The 10,725-nt window shown below is 49.2% G+C and overlaps 1 long non-coding RNA gene across 1 annotated transcript; it reads right to left on the reverse strand.

The window, feature by feature from the left end:
- Positions 1 to 730: 730 nt before the first annotated feature.
- LOC125942384 (uncharacterized) lies at positions 731 to 1,896 on the reverse strand. The gene is made up of 2 exons (XR_007465058.1): positions 1,746 to 1,896; positions 731 to 864 (listed from the first exon to the last, which is right to left on the reverse strand). It is a non-coding gene; the product is annotated as an uncharacterized LOC125942384 (long non-coding RNA).
- Between the last annotated feature and the right edge of the window lie 8,829 nt (positions 1,897 to 10,725).

The raw sequence follows: 10,725 nt of genomic DNA on the forward strand, positions 1-10,725 counted from the left end.
CGCTGCGTAGCAACACCCCAAATAAAAAAATACTGCTCCAGTCAGGTAGACTGCTCCCTCCCTGATAGTGAGATTATATTTGAATCATCAAAACACAGCCACAGTTGTGCCTAGTCACCCCCAGTACAGCGTGTTCTCCGTTCCAGTGGCAGCGGCTAGCACGGCCGTCTGAATCGGCGTGCGCCGATCCAGGCGGCCGTGAGGCTAGAAACATGGTACGCCCGAGCGGCGCATGGCGGCGCCAGCGGTCGAGCACTGGGCTTGGGCAGGCCCCGGAAACTACGCTGGTTTTTTCCACGCGAATTGCAGCGCCATCCATGAGATGGATGCGGAACCAAAATCGCTCTTCCTTTTTTTTTTCTTGTCAACCCTATCTCAACTTTGTCGTTTCTCTCTCGCCTTCAACTATCGGCGGCGCGGCCCGCGCTCGTCGTCGGCCGTGCTGATAACGGCCATAACGGCAGACATTTTTTTTTCAGGCATTATACCATAGAGAAAGGAATTCAACAAGAGGGAACACTCCCACAGGGCCCAGCGGCCGAATTGACTGCAGCGTGCCAAGCGGTCGGCGTCAATCACTTCTGGTTTCGGTTTCGGGCGCGCGTATTTTGAACGCAAGCTAGCACGCCGACTGCGCCCCCCCCCTTTTTTTTGCTCTTCGTGCAGATTATTTAGTAAAAATGATTGCGAATCTGTGCCACGTGCAATTTCACAAAGTAGACGCAAGACCTTTTGTGCAATGAGGAAATATTTATTTGGCTCTACATAAAAGCTCGTTCCGCGCTTTTTGTGCATTCATACAACGTTGTGACCCCAGCAGGTAAGGTAGTAGTTCCTGTATGAAGCTCCACCGGACGGCACCAGCTGAAAAAACGTTAATTACAAGCATGTTACATTTACAAGCACGTAACAGCATGTTAAAAGCATGTGTCATTTTGGTATTTAAACATAGGAAAACTGCATCTAGAGGCGAAACGTGCGAAAGCGGTGAATGGGCGGGGCTGCATTACAAACAAAAGCAAGTCGCTTTTACATACATGGCGTAGAAAATACCCGACTCATCCCAGACAATACCATAAAATTTCAAACATCCGATTTCCAAGCGTTCCCCCATTTCCGGGCATTATTTCCTGCACTGTGGTAGCACAAATACACGGGCGACTTCGCGTTTCCAAAACTTGGCCTTGGGCGACGCGACGGTACGCCACATACATAGAGACGCACGCATCAGGCACTCAAGACAAATGCGTGGGTGCAATGCCCTTTTTCAGTCTTTTAGAAGACGGAATTTTCGAATTACAAGTTTCTGATATGTTCGCCGGCGTTATCTTTCGCGCGTTCTGCCGGCGCCAGCAGCATACCCCATGTTATCACTCTTGGCAATCGCCCATCGCGTTTTCAACAGGCGTGAGTACAGAACGAAGGTATATGTTGTTGCGGAGCCACACAAAACATCACAGACTTGTCCCTCTAAGATTCATTACACGCCAAACTAACTTTATCACAACGGCCGAGCTGCTTATCGCTAACTGCGTCACAGCGCGCTGTGCGGCCAGTGTGGCTCAAAAACCGAAATAAGTTACCATAATTCCCTAGGAAGCGTCGGAAACATGTCTCAGCACGACTCATTAACTCAAATTAACTGCGCCAGGATGGCCGAGCTGTTTTTCGCTAACTGCGTCTTAAGTCTCGGTCCCGTGCCGTAAGCCTAATTGCGTCGTAGACTGTGAAACAAGATTTCTCACCTTGCCGTAGTCCAATAGTGCAGTGGTGTCTTGTCCCAGTGCAGAAGGAACGCAAGAATACGCCGAGAGCCCAATAAATCAGGTTACATAAAAAAAAAAATAGAGAGAGACCGACGGGTCGCCGCGCGCGAGCGTTCAAACGCACGCGCAGCCATCCCCGCTGGCTTCGGGGGAGTGTCTGGCGGATGACGCATGTATCTGGCGCGTCATGGACCTATGGCTAGGTAAGGCAAGGAAAATAAGGCCCGGATTCAGAAATGTTCCTAACCTTAGACCGTTTCCCTACCTTACGCAAGGAGTCCTTCATGCAACCTAAACGTTAGGCGCCCTCAGAAGGCCATCGCGAATTCTAAAAGCTTCCTTTTACCTTCCCTGCAGAAGGAGCGCCTCACTAAAGTCCCTAGATATTTTTTTTTGCTTAAAATCTAGGGACTTTACGCCTCACCAAAGGAAGTGGAACGTTACAGGCTTCTGGTGTTGAGATTACTTACGAAAATATGCAAAATATTTCTAATGAATTGCCAATGTAAACTTCCGGCGCTGTTAGAATTGCATTTCTACTTCTGTATAAGGGCATAAATACCATTTCTTTCGTCAATGACGTAAAAGTAGCTCAAAAATGATGCACATGGCAGGAAAGCAAGCTCAGCCTAGCAACTTTGGCAGCATCTGACAGTTCGGTTGGTCAGGCGTCGCTTTCTTTTTCTTTTTGGCCGGCGTTTTGTTTCGTGCGTGTGTGTGTATTTGCCATGCCGGGTAAAACTTATTTCACGGAGGAAGAAAAATTGGCTGTGGCTTAACTCAGTTATGCCTTGGTGTGCGTAGCTAGAGGTACGGTTAATCTTATTGTTTAGCTTGGTTCTCTCTACAGTTACGTCTTTTTCATTTAGCTTCGTACGTCTGAATGTTTAGGTTTGGTTGTTACCTCTCGTGAAGTTATGGTTATATTAAAGACTAGACATTATTAAATGGTAACGTATTTATTGTGAAAGTCTTCATCTTGTTGTTTCTCAATTGCCACAAAGACGGCCCGATGGTCGGTGAGGCGGGAGGATAAGGGGTTGTCGTCCAGTGACTTGAACACGTTTCGGGTGCTATCCTCATATGAATCCACTCGCCTGGCCACTTCGTACTTACGACGCTTCTCGAGGCGTGCGGCTCGTTCTTCGTCCGTCTCTTCTGCGTGGTCTACACCGGGGCTTTTAATGGGTATATAAGTACAATCTATGCACCCAGTATACCCCGGGCAATCCTCCAATGGCATAGAACCTAGTCATGACTGACCTCGCTTCACTGGCGTTCGGCAGCCGAACGTACTTGGGATACAGACGTAGGCATATCAGCTGTGTCTTATCTCAAATGCATCGGCATATAGAGGGTTGGGATACACACACAAGGTCCCCTACAACAGTTTGCATGGCACCCGTTCCGTAAAAACGCAGTGCGATGAGGACCTTCAACAGAGCAGGTAGCGGCGCTCCTCTGTTGTCAGTGTTACAAAGCAGTTGCAGCTCTGTCAGTATGGTTGCAACAGCTCGCTTGGAAAAACGATACCGGGCTAGAAACTCCACTTCGTTGTAGTGTTCCAGTGGATGCTGCCTGTCAATCACATGCCGGACTGGAGTCAACGGCGGAGGCTTGTACACAGTCCCGTAAAGAAGTTCACTTGCACGCCGAAGAAACCTTGCATAGCTTTCGAAGCTATCGTCTTCGGATAAATATCGCAAGGCCGTCATTCTTGCCGCTCGCTTTTCACAGAAAAACGGAATCACAAAAGAAATGGCACAAAGCGCAGTCTGCGGAGCCAAACTGGACGTCAATACACGGCGGCTGGCTGCCGCGGCGTTGGCTGCGCACGGCACCTATCCAAGCCGAGCGTACCGCGTGCAAAGTCCTGCGGAGAAGCATACGTTCAGGTAGAGGAGCGCGGTTAGGAAGCATGAAGGTAGCATGCCGGCTTCCTAAGCGTGAGGAAGCACCAAGGAGGCCCTAACTTAGTGCCCCTTAGTAAGGGACGTTCCAGAATTGACTCCAGGTCGCCTTACAGCGTGTAAGACGTCCTTAGTAAGGAAAGGAGCGTTTCAGAATCCGGGCCTAAGTCGCAAAGCTTAAGATCATTTATACGCAAAACGTTTTAGTTTTCGCGGCAAAGAATTTAAAAAATAAATCAATGCCTGTTAACTTAGGCCCGGATTCTAAAACGCTCCTTTCCTTACTAAGGACGTCTTACACGCTGTAAGGCGACCTGGAGTCAATTCTGGAACGTCCCTTACTAAGGGGCACTAAGTTAGGGCCTCCTTGGTGCTTCCTCACGCTTAGGAAGCCGGCATGCTACCTTCATGCTTCCTAACCGCGCTCCTCTACCTGAACGTATGCTTCTCCGCAGGACTTTGCACGCGGTATGCTCGGCTTGGATAGGTGCCGTGCGCAGCCAACGCCGCGGCATCCAGCCGCCGTGTATTGACGTCCAGTTTGGCTCCGCAGACTGCGCTTTGTGCCATTTCTTTTGTGATTCCGTTTTTCTGTGAAAAGCGAGCGGCAAGAATGACGGCCTTGCGATATTTATCCGAAGACGATAGCTTCGAAAGCTATGCAAGGTTTCTTCGGCGTGCAAGTGAACTTCTTTACGGGACTGTGTACAAGCCTCCGCCGTTGACTCCAGTCTGGCATGTGATTGACAGGCATTATCCACTGGAACACTACAACGAAGTGGAGTTTCTAGCCCGGTATCGTTTTTCCAAGCGAGCTGTTGCAACCATACTGACAGAGCTGCAACTGCTTTGTAACACTGACAACAGAGGAGCGCCGCTACCTGCTCTGTTGAAGGTCCTCATCGCACTGCGTTTTTACGGAACGGGTGCCATGCAAACTGTTGTAGGGGACCTTGTGTGTGTATCCCAACCCTCTATATGCCGATGCATTTGAGATAAGACACAGCTGATATGCCTACGTCGGTACCCAAGTACGTTCGGCTGCCAAACGCCAGTGAAGCGAGGTCAGTCATGACTAGGTTCTATGCCATTGGAGGATTCCCCGGGGTTACTGGGTGCATAAATTGTACTTATATACCCAGGGGCGTAGCCAGACATTTTTTTCGGGGGGGGGGGGTTCAATGGCATGACCGGGGGGGGGGGGGGGGGGGCAAGCTTCTGCTTTCCTCTAGGTCACGTGACCGATAATAAATATTGGTAGTTTAAGCAGACTCTATACATGTATATCAAAGACATAGGACCGCCCCCCCCCCCCCCCCCCCCCCTCGCGTGTGCTTGTGAAGAAATTAAGTCAAAAGTAAAGTAAGCTCAGTAAATACCTTAAGTACGACAGGTACAGTGGGCGTTTCGAGCAACGGTCTCTCATCGCGCCACTGAATGGACCAGTCTTCGAAAACGCATCATTGAGACGACCAGTGCGATCGGAGAAGACACCATTAATTGTTAATTTCCGTTAAGCGTAGATGGCGTCGTCCTCGTCGGGGCGAAGTGCGTTTCACAAGTCAAGGACGGCTATACACGTGAAAATGCACGTGTGACCAGGCTATACCTACTCCCATAGCAATAGCTTGTTCGCTGCGTCTTTGCGCTAGAAAACTTAAGTACGCGCAAAAACGCGTAAGGCTTTTTTTTTTTCGAAGCTTTCGTCGCCCTGATCCCTCATACGAGAGGGTTGCATTTCCTGCGTCAAGTGCATGGGCCGCTGCGTCTTCCGCCGTGTGCGAGCGTGCAGCCGTCATTTGCCTTTACGTCAACAGATTCTGAATTTTACAGAATATTTCACCGCACTGCATAGTTATGGCATGTGTACGCATTTTAAGTAGTGCGTGAAACTCATTTCTGCTTCACTTAGGCCGGTGCAAACAGGAAGCGGCTTTGTACCTCACAGAATCTCGACTGATTGGTGTACTATATTGATGCAGGAATGAACTCCGGTATTGTTCAGTCCATAGTGCACATAACCAATTTCTCAGGACGCGTGAACTCCGACGAGAGCTGTCAGCGCCTGCAATAAGAGTTTACTTACGCTGTACTGCGCACAGCAGTAATTCATGCTTGTCGGCTGTCTGTTTCGTGCATTCTGTTGCGAGTCGGTGGAATTTCACTGCTGGCATCAACCCCTTCGTGTGTACATTGCTGGTTTGGGATTCCACAACAAAACAGCAACTACCAGCCTTCCGTAATTGCTGGTTTGGGATTCAACAACACAACAGTAATTACTATATCCTTCCGTAGGGGCGCAATCGCAAACAAGCGACGTTTCTCGCGCAGACTAAGCCTACGTTCACACTTGGAAAGCGGCAAGCGGGCGGAAAGGCCAAAGTGGCAGGAAAATTTTTTCCGCGCCTGTCCAAGTTGTTCACATTTGTTTTGCTACCGCCGCGGCCGCCGCTGCCGTTTTCGTCCAGATCCATCTAGTCTGCGTACGTTTGTCGGCGTGGTGGCGCTCGTTATCGCATTATTTCGAGCGGTATGTTCATTCTTTGACCCACGTACCGTCATCAAAAGTGATCATTTTACGCAACTTCGCGTGTCATCTGCGACCTTCGGTAAATTCCTCGTTGGCGTTCCGTAATTCTCCTCACACGGGCGCGGTAGCGCTGAGTCACACGTTGGTGCCTAGGCGTGATAACATTTTTTAATAGCTTTTATTTACAAGTTGTAATAACATTTCATCATTTCGTATTTTCGGCGCCTCCAGGACACCAAAGGGGCAACGGGAACACCACAGCTTAAACCCGGGCTGGCCCTTGTGTTGGGGCTCGCCAAAGCCTGCGCGTCCTACGTGAGACCTACGCTCCCAATCTATCGTCGCGACGAGAAAAGCACCCCGCGACTTCTGCAACATACCGTACACGTGCGAGGAGAATTATGGAGCGCCAACGAGGAATCTGCCTAACTATTGTCTGCCATGGAAGTGGAAGAAGAAATGGCTTTTATACTTCTACCTGCTTGTTTTCTAGAAATGGACAATGAATAAACGGAAGACGCGGACACCTCGGAAACGGCGGTCGTGGGTTCGCCTGGCTTTGCAAAAGCGCGAGAAGTTGGGTCACGCCAAGGCTTCGTTGCCGCACCTCTGGTCGCGCGACGTTGAATACTATCGCGAGTATTGCTGACAGTACGTTTTAGTGCCACTCTTGTCGTAGAGCAAGGGCTGGTTCTTGATCGCGTCGATCAGCATTACAGCCTACACTTTTGGTGCCATGTTCAATTTTACGACCGGTTGTTTACATGCTAGTGTAGCTTCCAGTGAGGAAGAACGACTTTCCGCCGCGTTTCCGCTTCGTCATGGCGAAAAAAACGGCCCGAGACCGATTTGGCTCGCAGCCTATTTTTCTGCCTGTTTTGCCGCCGAGGCGGGCGGATTTTTGCAAGATTTTGCCGCTTCCTACAGCTTCGAGACCAAGTGTAAACGTAGTCTAAGATCCTGCGCGAGCGCGGCCTAACCGGCTCCTGAAGGGAAGCGGCGGAAATGTATACCGGAGATTTCGACCACCTGGGGTCTTTAACGTGCACCTAAATCTAAGTAAACGGTCCTCGAGCGTTTTCGCCATCATCTAAAATGCGGCTGCCGCATTTGTTGCTTCATTTGTTGCGCATTTGTTGCGCATTTGTTGCTTCAGAATGCGGCCGCCACATTCTCGCCCAAAACTTCACAGAGTGTCAAAGCCTTGACAAACACCGTGACAGTTTTTTCCATACGCAGACATGATTCGCTGTAAATTACCAACCCAAACGGAAGCGCCCAGAAATGAAATTGTGATAGTAGCACCGGTTTCATGAATTATGTCAGCGCTTAGCGACGAAAACAAAGGGTGGGTAAGGGGGGGGGGTGCGTAAAAAATTTCGGGGGGGGGGGGTTTGAACCCCCCAACCCCCCCCCTTGGCTACGCCCCTGTATATACCCATTAAATGCCCCGGTGTAGACGACGCAGAAGAGACGGAGGAAGAACGAGCGGCACGCCTCGAGAAGCGTCGTAAGTACGAAGTGGCCAGGCGAATGGATTCAGGTGAGGATAGCACCCGAAACGTGTTCAAGTCACTGGACGACAACCCCTTATCCTCCCGCCTCACCGACCATCGGGCCGTCTTTGTGGCAATTGAGAAACAACAAGATGAAGACTTTCACAATAAATACGTTACCATTTAATATTGTCTAGTCTTTAATATAACCATAACTTAACGAGAGGTAACAACCAAACCTAAACATTCAGACGTACGAAGCTAAATGAAAAAGACGTAACTGTAGAGAGAACCAAGCTAAACAATAAGATTAATCGTACCTCTAGCTACGCACACCCAGGCATAACTGAGTTAAGCCACAGCCAATTTTTCTTCCTCCGTGAAATACGTTTTGCCCGGCATGGCAAATACACACACACACACGAAACAAAACGCAGGCCAAAAAGAAAAAGAAAGCGACGCCTGACCAACCGAACTGTCAGATGTTGCCAAAGTTGCTAGGCTGAGCTTGCTTTCCTGCCATGTGCATCATTTTTGAGCTATTTTTACGTCATTGACGAAAGAAATGGGATTTATGCCCTTATATAGAAGTAGAAATGCAATTCTAACAGCGCCGGAAGTTTACTTTGGCAATTCATTAGAAATATTTTGCATAATTTCGTAAGTAATCTCAAAACCAGAAGCCTGTACGTTCCACTTCCTTTGGTGAGGCGTAAGGTCCCTAGATTTTAAGCAAAAAAAATATCTAGGGACTTTAGTGAGGCGCTCCTTCCGCAAGGAAGGTAAAAGGAAGCTTTTAGAATTCGCGATGGCCTTCTGAGGGCGCCTAACGTTTAGGTAGCATGAAGGACTCCTTGCGTAAGGTAGGGAAACGGTCTAAGGTTAGGAGCATTTCGGAATCCGGGCCTTAAGTTCACTTTCTTTTTTTTTTTTTCGATGCTAGCGGCAGCTAACGTTCGGTGTCAAAAGTATAGCGTGACATATGGTGACGTGTTTCCTGTTGCCAGTTTTTGCCGAGTGTCCCCTCTTGTTGAATTTCTTTCTCTATGATTATACGGTCAGTTTTTCGCCTTCCGTGCTAGCAGTGTGGTCCGTGGGGTAGCCTACCGTTGCACGTTTGTCGGCTTTTTTTTCCGCCATGTCTCGCAACTGTCGCTGTTCGTGTGTGGTTCCCTGGTGTACGAACACATCAAGACGAAGTGAGCCATGCGACGTGAAATTCTACCGCGTCCCTAAAGACAACAGGTGAGCACCGTGCTGTTTACTTCCCGGTTTAGATTTGTGATATTAATTGTGCGCAGTCTTACATGGCTGTCCGATGGTGAGGCAGCAGTTGGCTGATTTAAATTAAATTATGGGGTTTTACGTACCAAAACCACGATCTGATTATGAGGCACGCCGTAGTGGGGGACTCCGGAAATTTGTACCACCTGGGGTTCTTTAACCTGCACCTAAATCTAAGTACACGGGTGTTTTCGCATTTCGCCCCCATCGAAATGCGGCCGCCGTGGTCGGGATTCGAGCCCCCGACCTCGTGCTCAGCAGTCCAAGACCATAGGTTGGCTGATTTGAAAACACCACAACGATGCAGTAAATCGTTATGTCAACAAGCAGCGAACATAAAGCTCCTGATAAATATAGTACCACCTGTGCGTATCGCAAGGAACACGTGTGTAGGTGTGCGCTTTGCACTTATTTCTATCTATTTGGTCGCGATCATTTAAAAATGCGTTTCTGGGAATTAAGGTTGACATATCACAACTAGTACTCTGCCGTGATGCGAAACTAGTTCTGTTTTGCATGTTCCAACTGCGATGTTATAATTTATGATCTTCACTGTTCTTCAGGATCGAAGCGTTTTTAACCTACGCTGGAAGGATGGACCTAATGGGTTTGCCCAGAGACAAGGTCAACAACCGCAGAATATGCTCGGTGCACTTCACGGAGGTGGATTTTATGGACCGAGCGAAACTCAGCACGTGAGAAGCTATTCTGCGCATTGGCCATTAGATCAATTACAATAAATGTTTTTTACATGTGCGTACACGGAACACCATCCGCGTTTTGTTGCATTCTATAGTGTGTGGCACTGTCTGCTCCAATTCTGGTTTTCGCAAACGAACACAATAAAGTGAGTCCAATAAACTGTTGTGTTGTAAGTGCAATTATTTTTTAAATATAATTTGGGCAAATGCTTGCTTGATACTAATAATGAACGGCACTGCGTGCATGAAAACGCAAAAATAATCCACTGCGCACAAGCACGCAGCACGAATGCACGAATGGCACGGCCGGGCAGGAAAGGAGCGCGGAGCGCGCGCTTCGGTCCGGCGGTGCGTCTGATAACGCCCGCGACAAAAAAAAAAAAAAAAAAAAAAAAAAAAAGCGCGCCGCGCACAGCTAAAGCAATAAAGAAAAGAGCATTCCGCGTGGCATGAGGGGAGGGTGAGGCGAGGCTTGCGAGGAGGAATAGGAAAGTCAAGAGGGTAAGGAGAAAAGAGCGGAACAACGTTATCATAAAAAAGGGAGGAAAAAAAAGTGATTTAGCGAAAGGGGGAGGGTACAAAAAAATTGCGCCGCTTTCCATTCTTTTTTTTTTCGCCACCGTAGTACCGTCATCCATCCTCTAGGGCCTAACTGAAGTGCGCCTTGGCGCTAGCGTCGACTGAGCGTCTGCTATAAAAGAACCAAAGGGAGGTATAGGAAGATTCACCTCCCCCCCCCTGGCTTGGGGGCAAATAGAAGTACGCGCCCCGGCGGGCTCGCGCGGCCGCTCGGGTCGCCCAAGGTAGAATCCCGCCCCCCTCCCTACCCTCCCTCTGGAGCGTTGCGCGTCACTGGAAGAAGTAGCGCTTCTTTCCCGCTTCCTTCCCTTGCGTGCGCGAGATTGAGCCGCCATCGCCGGCTCACCCTCGCACGCTTCGCTCGCACATACACCATACGCGCGGCGACGATTTTATCGCCCTTGGACTTTATAAGGAACAGACTTGAAAAGCTCTAGTTAGTCGCCTGGCCAGGTTACA

Source organism: Dermacentor silvarum, chromosome 1 (assembly GCF_013339745.2).
Source record: "Dermacentor silvarum isolate Dsil-2018 chromosome 1, BIME_Dsil_1.4, whole genome shotgun sequence".
NCBI classification, from domain to species: domain Eukaryota; kingdom Metazoa; phylum Arthropoda; class Arachnida; order Ixodida; family Ixodidae; genus Dermacentor; species Dermacentor silvarum.